The sequence below is a fragment of the Mobula hypostoma genome, chromosome 16, assembly GCF_963921235.1.
Source record: "Mobula hypostoma chromosome 16, sMobHyp1.1, whole genome shotgun sequence".
NCBI classification, from domain to species: Eukaryota; Metazoa; Chordata; class Chondrichthyes; order Myliobatiformes; family Myliobatidae; genus Mobula; species Mobula hypostoma.
Window position 1 is genome coordinate 19,033,259 of NC_086112.1, and position 12,448 is coordinate 19,045,706.

A 12,448-nucleotide genomic window follows, 5' to 3' on the forward strand; every position below is an offset into this window, starting at 1 on the left:
AGTTTTTCACTCAGAGAGTGGTGGGTCCATGGAATACACTGCCAGAGGCAGTGTGGAAGTGGATACAATAGGGTCTTTTAAGAGCCTCTTAGATAGGTACATGGAGCTTAGAAAAATAGAGGGCTAAGCACTAGGAAATTTCTAGGTAGTTTCTAGAGTAAGTTACATAGTCGGCACAACATTGTGGGCTGAAGGGCCTGTAATGTGCTGTAAATTTCTATGTTCTATGACCTATGTTGTAAATATACCTTGGAAAGCATTCTGACTGGCTGCATCACTCTCTGTTATGAGAGGTGGTGCTATTGCACAAGTTCGAAATAAGTTGCAGAAAGTTATAAAATCAGTCAGCTCCATCATGGGCCCTAGCTTCCATAGTTCCAAGACATCTTCGAGGAGACATGCCTCAGGAAGATGGCATCCATCATTAAGGGTCCCCGCCACCCAGGACAAAATATTTAATATATCAAATATAGCTACCCTTTTAGACTTCACAGATGGTGCATAATGGTGATCAATCAAGCTACTCCCAAAGGTGAGTTTCCATTTAAATATTATAGTCAGGTTGAAAACCTTGCCCTTATCTTCTCTTTCAGCTTGAATGATGTCTGATCAGTCTTCCCATGTTTCTGGAAACTGAATAACTCCATAGAGATGAGGATGGGTTTGAGAAAATATTTTTTTTTAATCCTGTTCATGGACCATGTTAAACATGAGTAATTTATCCAACACCCAAGTTTACCTAGATTTGGGGCCCACCCCTCTCCAGCAAACACATTCCTTCAAAGACCACTCCCCAAAAAATATTGGAAGCTCCTGGTGTGCTTCAGCTTCTCATCAATTACCCTTTCATTCGCAGCCCACACCTGGTTCCATCTGTCCATCACCGACACACCCCTGAGTTTCTTCTCCAATTGGCTACCCATTCTATTCCCTTCCCCAGTCTGGTTCCATTGGCTGATCATCACTCATTTACGTGACTCCACATCACCAACACCTGTCTCTACCTTCACACTCCCTACTTCCTATCTGGCTTCATTTGCATTTCACCTCACCTGCTCCCACCGGTTCAAGATTCTCTTACTGTCAAATAACTTCGACATTTTCATATTTTGTATTTTAAGTTCAAAGCTTATTACATTTTTAACATGGGGCAAAAAGGCTTAATTATTTATTGTGATTTATACTTTAGTTTATGAATAATTCAGAATTTTCTCACTGTTTAAAACTTTAGATATTTTCATTTGGTATTTTAAATTCAGTATTCAAAATATTACATTTTTATGTAACAGAGCAAAAATTTTCATGGACTAAAATTCTGACAATAAAAATTGCTTTATTTTCAATGTAATTAAACAGAGATATTAATCTTACTAGAAAGGTAAAAACAGTATTTACCATAAGTAGATCACATCCAGATAAGGTCAGCATCTGTTTAAACATTAGTTACAGATCTGGTGCAGTACTTAAGGAAAGAGTTTATTGAATTTTAGCTGAAAACTAACTTGAGTACTTATAAGATGTTGGGAAGCTTCCAGGCAGAACAGACATCTGGAGCTTAACAAAGAAAGGAAATATTACACAGTTTTTACTGAAAGCCAAAAGGCATTGCGTGCTACTTTTTTCTATAAATTACCTCACTTATAATTGATCAATAAAAAAAGACTTTAATTTTCCATTTGTTCAAATATACTATTTTAATCACATTTGGGAAATCAAGCATTAAAAAATAATAAAGGTTTTGTTCGTTTAGAAACAGCTTCACCCCAGTGGAAAACTATTGGATGAGGTCTCAATAAATTTTGTCTATTTTGGACCATATCTGTAGAGGACTGATGGCATCTTCAAATCATCAATTTATATTTACAGTACAGTGGAAAAGTCTAAAAGTCTTAGGCACATATATACAGTGGTATGCAAAAGTTTGGGCACCCCGGTCAAAATTTCTGTTACTGTGAATAGCTAAGCGAGTAAAAGATGAACTGATTTCCAAAAGGCATAAAGTTAAAGATGACACATTTCTTTAATATTTTAAGCAAAAAAACTTTTTTATTTCCATCTTTTACAGTTTCAAAATAACAAAAGCGGAAAAGTTCCTGAAGCAAAAGTTTGGGCACCCTGCATGACAGTACTCTGTAACACGCCCTTTGGCAAGTATCACAGCTTGTAAATGCGTTTTGTTGCCAGCTAAGAGTCTTTCAATTCTTGTTTGGCAGGTTTTCGCCCATTCTTCCTTGCAAAAGGCTTCTAGTTCTGTGAGATTCTTGGGCCGTCTTGCATGCACTGCTCTTTTGAGGTCTATCCACAGATTCTCGATGATGTTTAGGTCAGGAGACTGTGAGGGCCGTGGCAAAACCTTCAGCTTGCGCCTCTTGAGGTAGTCCATTGTGGATTTTGAGGTGTGTTTAGGTTCATTATTCTGTTGTAGAAGCCATCCTCTTTTCATCTTTGGCTTTTTTTTATAGACGGTGTGATGTTTGCTTCCAGAATTTGCTGGTATTTAATTGAATTCATTCTTCCTTCTACCAGTGAAATGTTCCCCGTGCCACTGGCTGCAACACGAGCCCAAAGCATGATCGATCCACCCCCATGCTTAACAGTTGGAGAGGTGTTCTTTCATGAAATTTTGTACCCTTTTTTCTCCAAACATACCAAAAAGTTCTACTTTAACTTCATCAGTCCACAGGACTTGTTTCCAAAATGCATCAGGCTTGTTTAGATATTCCTTTGAACCTTTTGAATAGAACTTTTTGGCCACAATGAGCAAAGGTATGTTTGGAGAAAAAACAGTTAAATGTTGCTTCTCGTGTCCAGTTGTTTTGACAAGGACTGTTTTCTCCCCTTTCTGATTGATAGTGCGGTTGCCAGCAAAATCAAAGAACATTGGTGTCTTGTCCATGTTACCAATCAGTGAGAGCAGGTAAGAATGTGCCTTTCAATGCTTGATTGCAAATGATTGAAAGGCCGTAATCTTATTCTCAAGGTTGCTTGGCAACTTCTGAGCAATCTTTGTTTTTTTGTCTCAACACAAGATCACTTCTATTCATAAATCGGGTGTACCAACTTCACATAGCTTTGAAATTTTTGCTGACCTCACGATGTTTTTTGTCCCATTTCAACGCTTGAACTGGAATCATTTCTATGGTAACAATGTATCCAGACGATCACTGGTGATTCACCAATTCTAAAATATTTTCTTCTAGTTCTGGCCATTGGCATGTTTTCCCGCAGTTTGCACATTTCATCTTCGGCATTTCCCTCAGCGTGTCCTCTGCCTTTCTCCACTCTCTCACTTGTTTCTCGTTTACACTAAACTTCTTAGCAGCTGCAGAATTATTCGTTCCTTTAGCAAAATCAATAATCTTCAGTTTGAAGCCAGCATCATATTGCACTCATTTTAATCTTTTGTACATGGTGGTCGCAAACTCAATACTGAGTACATGTACTGATCCCACCACCCCGTGTTATGTTTTAACAAGATTACGATGGGCGCTAAATGGTTTCACAGGGGTTACATTTCAGAGGATTCTTTACCATTGGGAACCTAATCCAAAATTTCATTTATTAAGAATTCACTTATAACACTCTACATTGTGTAGGCCTATTTTCTTAGCAGGTACTGGTTCACAGAATTTCCAGGTTCCGGATCCGGCAAAGCTGAGTACCGGCATGTGAGATCTTGTGATCTTTTCTGGTTAAATCAAAAACCTCTACAAAAGGGGTCGGCTTATACAAAGGTAACATGAAAAAGTCATTTTTTAATCTTGAAAATGGGGAGGGTTGGCTTATACTCCAGGTCAGCTTAAACACCGGAATTTACGGTACTCAGATTTTCAGAAGGCATTTGATAAGGCACCTCACCTGAGGCTGCTTAACAAGATAAAGTCCTATGGTGTTAATGGGAAATAAACTGGCATGGATAGAGGAATGACTGACAGGCAGGAGGCCGCAAGTGGGAACAATAGGGGCTTTTTCTGGTTGGCTGCCAGTGACTAGCGGTATTCCTCAGGGGTCACTATTGGGACCACTACTTTTCACATGGTTTGTCAATGATTTAGATAGTAGAATGGACGGCTTTGTGGCAAAGTTAGCAGATGATATGAAGATAGGCGGAGGGGTAGATGGTGCTGAGGAAGCAATGGGATTGCAGCAGGGCTTAGACAAAATGGAATACTGGACAAAATTGTGGCAGATGGAAGACAGTGTTGAGAAGTATATGATAATGCATTTTGGTAAAAGGAACAAAAGTGCAGACTATTATTGAAATGGGGCAAAAATTCAAACAGCAGAAGTACAAAGGGAGTTAGGAGTCCTCGTGCAAGATTCCTAGAAGTTTAATTCACAGATTGAGTCCGTGGTAAAGAAGGCAAATGCAATGTTGCCATTTATTTCAAGGGGAATAGAATCCAAGAACAAGGAGATAATGCTGAAGCTTTATAAGACACTAGTCAGGCAGCACTTGGAGTATTGTCAACAGTTTAGGTCCCCTTATCTCAGAAAGAATATATTGTCATTGGAGAGAGCACAGAGGTGCTTCATGAGGATGATTCCAAGAACGAAGAGGTTAACATATGAGGAGCATTTGGCAGCTTTTGGCCTGTACTCGCTGGAAATTAGAAGAATGCGTGGTGTTCTCAGCGAAGCCTACCGAATGTTGAAAGAACTAGATAGGGTGGATGAGGAGAGGATGTTTCCTCTGGTGGGTGTATCCAGAACTAGAGGGCATATCCTCAAAATTAAGGGGCGACCTTTTAGAACAGAAGTAAGGAGTAATTTTTTAAGCCAAAGCGTGGTGAATCTGTGGAATGCTCTGCCACAGACTGCAGCTAAGGTCAATCCCATGGGTATATTTAAAGTGGAAGTTGTTAGATTCCTGATTGGTTAGGGCATCAGGGGATATAGTTAGAGGACAGGTGTATGGGGTTGAAATAGATCCAGGATAAGCCATGATGAAATGGCGGAGTGGACTCGATGGGCTGAATGGCCTATTTCTACTACTATGTCTTATGTGCTGCAAAACCCTCTAATATTCACATCTCCTATTCTGTCAGATATGAATCCAGCCTTGTAAAGTTTTCTTCCTGATGCCTTTTGAATAATTATATTAGACCCCCAAAGTGTCATCCTTAATGCAAGGGAACCATTTTCATCTCTCCTCAACGTTGTTCAAGTTGGGACAATGACTGTAATGAAACCAGAAGCTGCACGGCCTCTATAATTCCAAAACTGAGCGCTGGTGAGTAAATAATTGACATATTGTTGTCATTATGTGGCATGTCGTATGACATGGGTGATCATGGTCTTTCCCTGACCATGAAATAATCTTGGCAATTTTTTCTACAGAAGTGGTTTGCCATTGCCATCTTCTAGGCAGTGTCTTTAGAAGACGGGTAACCCGAACAACTATTGATGCTCTTCAGAAATAGTCTGCCTGGTGGCAGTGGTCACATAATCAGGACTTGTCATATTCACTAGCTGCTCAAATGACCTTTCACCACCTGCTCCCATGGCTTCACATGACCCTGTCAGGGTTGGGGAGCTAAGCAGGTGTTACATGTTGCCATCCTCATCTCTGTGGAGTTATTCAGTTTCCAGAAACATGGGAAAACTGATCAGACATCATTCAAGCTGAAAGGGAAGATAAGGGCAAGGTTTTCAACCTGACTATAATATTTAAGTGGAAACCCACCTTTGGGAGTAGCTTGATTGATCACCATTATGCACCATCTGTGAAGTCTAAAAGGGTAGCTATATTTGAAATATTAAATATTTTGACCTGGGTGGCGGGGACACAATGATGGATGCCACCTTCCTGAGGCGTGACTCTTTGAAGATGTCTTGGAACTATGGAGGCTAGTGCCAGGCAGTGCTGTTGAAAAGTCTTAGGTACCCTAGCTATACAGTGGCATGCAAAGGTTTGGGCACCCCTGGTCAAAATTTCTGTTACCGTGTGAATAGCTAAGTGAGTAAAAGATGAACTGATTTCCAAAAGACATAAAGTTAAGGATGACACATTTCTTTAATATTTTAAGCAAGAAAACTTTTTTATTTCCATCTTTTACAGTTTCAAAATAACAAAAAAGGAAAAGGGCCCGAAGCAAAAGTTTGGGCACCCTGCATGGTAGTACTTAGTAACACCCCCTTTGGCAAGTATCACAGCTTGTAACCACTTTCTGTAGCAAGCTAACAGTCTTTCAATTCTTGTTTGGGAGATTTCCACTCATTCTTCCTTGCAAAAGGCTTCTAGTTCTATGAGATTCTTGGGCTGTCTTGCATGCACTGCTCTTTTGAGGTCTAACCACAGATTTTCGATGATGTCTAGGTCAGGGGACCATGAGGGCCATGGCAAAACCTTGAGCTTGTACCTCTTGAGGTAATCCATTGTGGATTTTGAGGTGTGTTTAGGTTCATTATCTTGCTGTAGAAGTCATCCTCTTTGCATCTTCGGCTTTTTTACAGATGATGTGATGTTTGCTTCCAGAATTTGCTGGTATTCAATTGAATTCTACCAGTAAATGTTCCCTGTGCCACTGGCTGCAACACCAGCCCAAAGCATGATCGATCCACCCCCATGCTTAACAGTTGGAGAGGGGTTCTTTTCATGAAATTCTGATGGGACCAAACTACCATCAATGGTGATTTTTAAGAGGAAAACATTCCCAAAGAAAGAAAAATTCCCGCGGGGTGTTGTTGTTTACGTTCAAGAATGCAGCTGGCTGCACGAAGCGGGTTGCTTGAAGTGGGTTAAAGAGGTGTGGTGTCAACGTCCCGAAGGTTTCTGGAAGGAAAAGTTGCTACTTGTCTGGGACATGTTCAAAGCACACTTGTCAGGTGAGACAAAAGCAGCACTGAAAGCTGAAAATATGGACATTGCAGTTATCCCCGGTGGTTTGATGTCCGTGCTCCAGCCACTAGATGTGAGTTTAAACGAACCATTCAAAGAGTTCATGCTTCGACAGTGGAACGAATGGATGATGCCTGGAATTCCGTCATTCACTCCAGCAGGAAATATGTGGGCCACATCTCTAGCTACAGTTTGCGAGTGGGTAGTGCAATCGTGGGAGGAAATGAAGGCCGAGTACATTGTGAAGGCCTTCAGGAAGTGCAGCATCAGCAATGCTTTGGATGGCACTGAAGATCATTTGCTTTGGGAAGAAGACGATGGAGATTTGGCAGCCAGTAAAGCTGCAAATGACAATGTCGAAGCAGAAATTGACAGTCCTTACGATTATATGGTGACTGCCGAAGAATGGGACGCGATTTTCGGAGAGTCAGATAATGAAGAGAGTAAGAGTTTCAAGCTCTGAACGTTTGATGACAACAGTGTGTACAAGTAAATTGAGAAACAGAATGTGTTTTGTAGATCTTTTTTGTGTAGATTTCATAAGTGTTGGTATTTTCTTTTGTATTTGACTCAAAAACAGCCAATAAATATGACCTGTCTTCCGTGTATTTGTTTTTCCAAAGTTGGCACCCTCTGTATAAGCCGACCCCCTAATTTTAGGACCAAAATTTAGGGCCAAATTCTCGGCTTATACACCAAAATTTACGGAATGACATCCACTGCCTCTTCTTTGTCCACTCTACTTGTTCTTCGAAGAATTTCAACAGACTTATCAGGCAAGATTTCCCTTTTCAGAAACCATGCTGACTTTGACTTATTTTATCATTAGTCTCCAAACCTCATTCTGAATAATGAACTCCAACACTTTCCCAACCACTGAGGTTAGGCTAACTGGTTTATAATTTCCTCTCTTTTGTCTTCCTTCCTTCTTAAAGAGTGCAGTGACATTTGCAATTTTCCAGTCCTCCAGGACCATGCCAGAATCAAGTGATTCTTGCAAGGTCATGAACAATGCATCCATTATATCTTCAGCAACCCCTCTCAGGACTCTGGGATGTAGTGTATCTGTCCAGGTGACATATCTACTTTGCAGACCTTCAATATGCCTTGCACATTTTCCTTTGTGATAGCAATAGCACTCACTCCTGCCCCCTGACACTCACAGACCTCTGGCAAGAGTCCTTCACAAGCAAAGTACTTACTAAGGTCATCTGCCATTTCTTTGTCCCCCATTACTACCTCACCAGCATCATTTTCCAGTGGTCCAATATCACTCTCACCTCCCTTTTATTCTTTATATAATTGAGAAACTTTTAGTATCCTACTTTATATTATTGGCTAGTTTGCCCTCATGTTTCATTTTTTTCCCTTCTTAGAGCCTTTTTAGTTGCCTTCTGTTGGATTTTAAAAGCTTCTCAATCATCCAGCTTCCCACGCACTTTTGCTATTTTATATATCCTTTCCTTGGCTTTTATGCAATCCTTAACTTCCTTTGTCAGCCATGGTTGCCTACCCCTGCCATTAGAAAACAAGTTCTATGTGGGAGATATCTATCCTGTGCCTCATGAACTATTCCCAGAAACTTCAGCCACATCTGTGCCGTCATCCCCGCCAGTATCCTCCTCCAATCCACCTGAGCAAGCTCTTCTCTCTCATGCCTCTGTAGTTCTCTTTATTCCATTCCATACATGTGACTTATGCTTCTCCCTCTCAAATTGCAGTATGAATTCAATCATATTATGATCACTGGCTCGTACCGGTTCCTCTAAGCTCATAATAAGATCTGGTTTATTACACAAAACCCAATGTAAGATAGCCTTTCCCTGAGTAAACTCGAGCACAAGCTGCTCTAAGAAACCCTCTCATAGGGATTCAACAAATTCCCTCTCTTGCAATCTGACAGCAACTTGATTTTCTCAATTTCCTTGCATATTATACTTGATACTTTATTGTCGCCAATCAATTGATACTACAACGTACAATCATCACAGCGATATTTGATTCTGCACTTCCTGCTCCCTGGATTACAAATCGAATAGTAAATATTAAAAATTTAAATTATAAATCATAAATAGAAAATAGAAAAATGGAAAGTAAGATAGTGCAAAAAAACCGAGAGGCAGGTCCGGATATTTGGAGGGTACGGCCCGAATCCGGGCCAGGATCCGTTCAGCAGTCTTATCACAGTTGGAAAGAAGCTGTTCCCAAATCTGGCCGTACGAGTCTTCAAGCTCCTGAGTCCTCTCCCGGAGGAAAGAGGGACAAAAAGTGTGTTGGCTGGGTGGGTCGTGTCCTTGATTATCCTGGCAGCACTGCTCCGACACCGTGCGGTGTAAAGTGAGTCCAAGGACAGAAGAGTGGCTTGTGTGATGTGCTGCGTCGTGTTCACGATCTTCTGCAGCTTCTTCCGGTCTTACTGACCAATCTTTAATTGCACCATGAGTTTTTGTCCACCTTATTCTAAACGCTATGCATATTTAAATATGTGGCGCATGGCCAAGTGGTTAAGGCGTTGGTCTAGTGATCTGAAGGTCGCTAGTTTGAGCCTCAGCTGAGGCAGCGTGTTGTGTCCTTGAGCAAGGCACTTAACCACACATTGCTCTGCGACGACACCAGTGCCAAGCTGTATTGGCCCTAGTGCCCTTCCCTTGGACAACATCAGAGGCATGGAGAGGGGAGACTTGCAGCATGGGCAACTGCTGGTCTTCCATACAACCTTGCCCAGGCTATATAAATACAGCACCTTCAGTCCTGTGGTACACAGTCTCTGTGGTACAACTTAACTCTTTGTTCTGACTGTAGTTGTACCCAATCATTGGCTTGTCCTTACATCATCTACTTATAAACTTGCTGGCTCATCCTCAGCTCTATCATACTGGTGCCCTTTCCCCTGCCATATTAGTTTAAACGACTCCCAACAGCTCTAGCAAACCTGCCACAAGGATATTGGTCCCCTTCAGATTCAAGTACAACCCGTCCCTTTTGTACAGGTCCTACCTGCCCCAAATTATCCAGAAATCTGAATCCCTGCCCCCTGTTCCAATTCTTTAACCACGTAGTTATCTGCCACTTCATTCAATTCCTATCCTTACTGTTGCGTAGCACAGGCAGCAATCCCAAGATTACTACCCTTGAGGTCCTGCTTCTCAACTTCCTTCCTGTATTCTGCTGCCAGGACCTCCTCGCTTTATCCTTTTCAGGATATTGTGGACGCGTTCAGAAACAGCGTGGACTCTGACACCTGAGAGGTAAAGTGTTTCCTTTCCGCATCCACAGAATTGCCTATCTGTCCTCCTAACTATAGGGTCCCCTATTACTGCTGCCATAATCTTCAGTTTCCTGCCCTTCTGAGACACAGGGCCAAACTCAGTGCCAGAGTTGCTTCCCCCAGGTAGCTGCCCCCCCCCAACAATACTCAAAATGGAGTACTTATTATCAAGTTGGTCAGCCACAGATGTTCTAATGTTCTATCTGACATGATAACACTGGAGCACATGATGTCACTGGAAACAATGTTTCCAGCTGCTTCATCAGGTCATCTTTTGAGTTTTAAAGGGGGGTGTTCACTTATAAATGCACAGCCTCATTCACTTCAAAGCAGATTTCTGATGCCAGTTGGTAACAGCAGAGTTAAGGTACAGAAGAATTATTTTGACAGGGAAAAGATTGGAATTTATTTGCGTCTGGAGAAGTTGTTCGGAACCAAGGACATTGCATTAACAGATTGCAAACTTCTCTGTGGAGTAAACAAATGATTTTTACTTGGTTGTTGGATTAATTTTGTTTGTTAAAGAAAAATACTTTTTTTAAAATCATATTTTCAAAATTTAGCCAATTATCACTGCAATCATTTCACTGCAACTATAATTCTGTCAATAAACCTCAAATTAACAACTGAATTTCTCCTTGATATTGGGTGCATAGCACAATTTGCCTTTCTTCCCAATTCAATGCTTTCTAATCCAAACAAAGGTATTCACCATGAGTTGGAGTGATTGTGATGGGCTTGTTTACTATACATCATTCACATATCATTCTGGGATTGTAATAGCCCTCAGCACTGTAATTCCAATCTTCCTTTATGAGTTTATCTATCCTTCTAGCCACATCAGAAAGAACATTAGTAAGCTTTATGAAATGGACAGCCATTACCAGGATGTACCTTTAGGAAATAAACATTATTGTTTCGGAAAAGAGATTTTGAGATTCTTTCCCAGTTGTTACAAACTACCCTCCACAATGTCAATTCAAGACTTTAATAAGTGGGAATCTATGCTCAGGAACTCTGGAGTCTGTTATAATATAGCACATTATCCAAAATTGCACATCACCATTTGTGGAATAAAATTCTTATTCCATCCAACATTGATTTCCATTAATAGGTAACAAAGAAAAGGAGAATGAAAAAGGGGAGCTAAAGAGAAATTAATAGGGAATAAGAGTATGTGTTTACATTGGAAATAGGCTTGTGTTATCTTTATAAATAACTGTAAACTTTTAAAAGATTAATTGCCATAGTGAAATAAAACTTAAGCACTCATACCAAAGGATATATGATAAAGTTAAAAGCAAATCTTTTGAAGATATGAGAGCCTGCAATTTATCTTCACGTTAAATAAAATAGATTCTTTCTCTTGGTCTATTCACTGGCATATAGTTAATTTAGGCAGAACATATGATACATTTAAATCTCCCAGCAGAGACCTAATGATACCTAACTGCCTTTATTTGCATGTACACACACACACTAAACCCAACAGTTGTCAATATCACATTTGAAAACTTGAATCTGAAACAAAGAAGGACTTGCTCTCAGGGGTTAAATGCAGGGCAGCATGAAATACAATTACAAACACTTTTCTGTACACTTTTATGGAACTAACAAATACTGAAAGGTATTGAACAAAGACATACATTCAAACACCTCAGCATCCCCGAAGATTCCTCACTTTCTGATCTCTAACTTTCTGAATTCAAAATATAAACTTGTTTGCCCTACAATCCTAGACAATGTAATAGCCATGCCAAATTTAAAACTCACTCTTCATTTGAAACACCTCTTGCCTCCATTATCTGCAGGATGATAATTTCTCATAATCAGTCAAAATGGGTTGACTCCATCAAAAGGATCATACCTCTAATCTCTTGTAGATGTTACAGAAGGGAAATGTGGATGCTTATCTTGATTTTCAACTTCTGTCTAGATATCTGAGATCAAATCCTGACATGGTTATTTTAGCTGTGCAAGTTAAAAGGAGCTTGAACCATCAGTGGAGATGGGCTCCTGCCAATTGATTCTAAGCCTCCTCCATGTACTTCACTATGAATAGATAATAGTCTGTCAGCAAACACATCTGGTTGTTCCACATTTTGAGTCATAATCTAACATAGATCTTGTCTTCCACGCTCAACAAGCTTCCTTCATGTGTCATTTAGTGCCCTCCTAAATTATCTATGATCGGGCACCCTGTGTCTTGGAGTAAACTCATCCAAAATGTGTAGCATTCATTTCTGTATTCTCATTCCCAACAAAACCTTGCTTTGCAATTATTGTTTCTAAATGCAAATATGAGCTTCTACATCTCCTTTCTACTTAAGGGTTCCTTG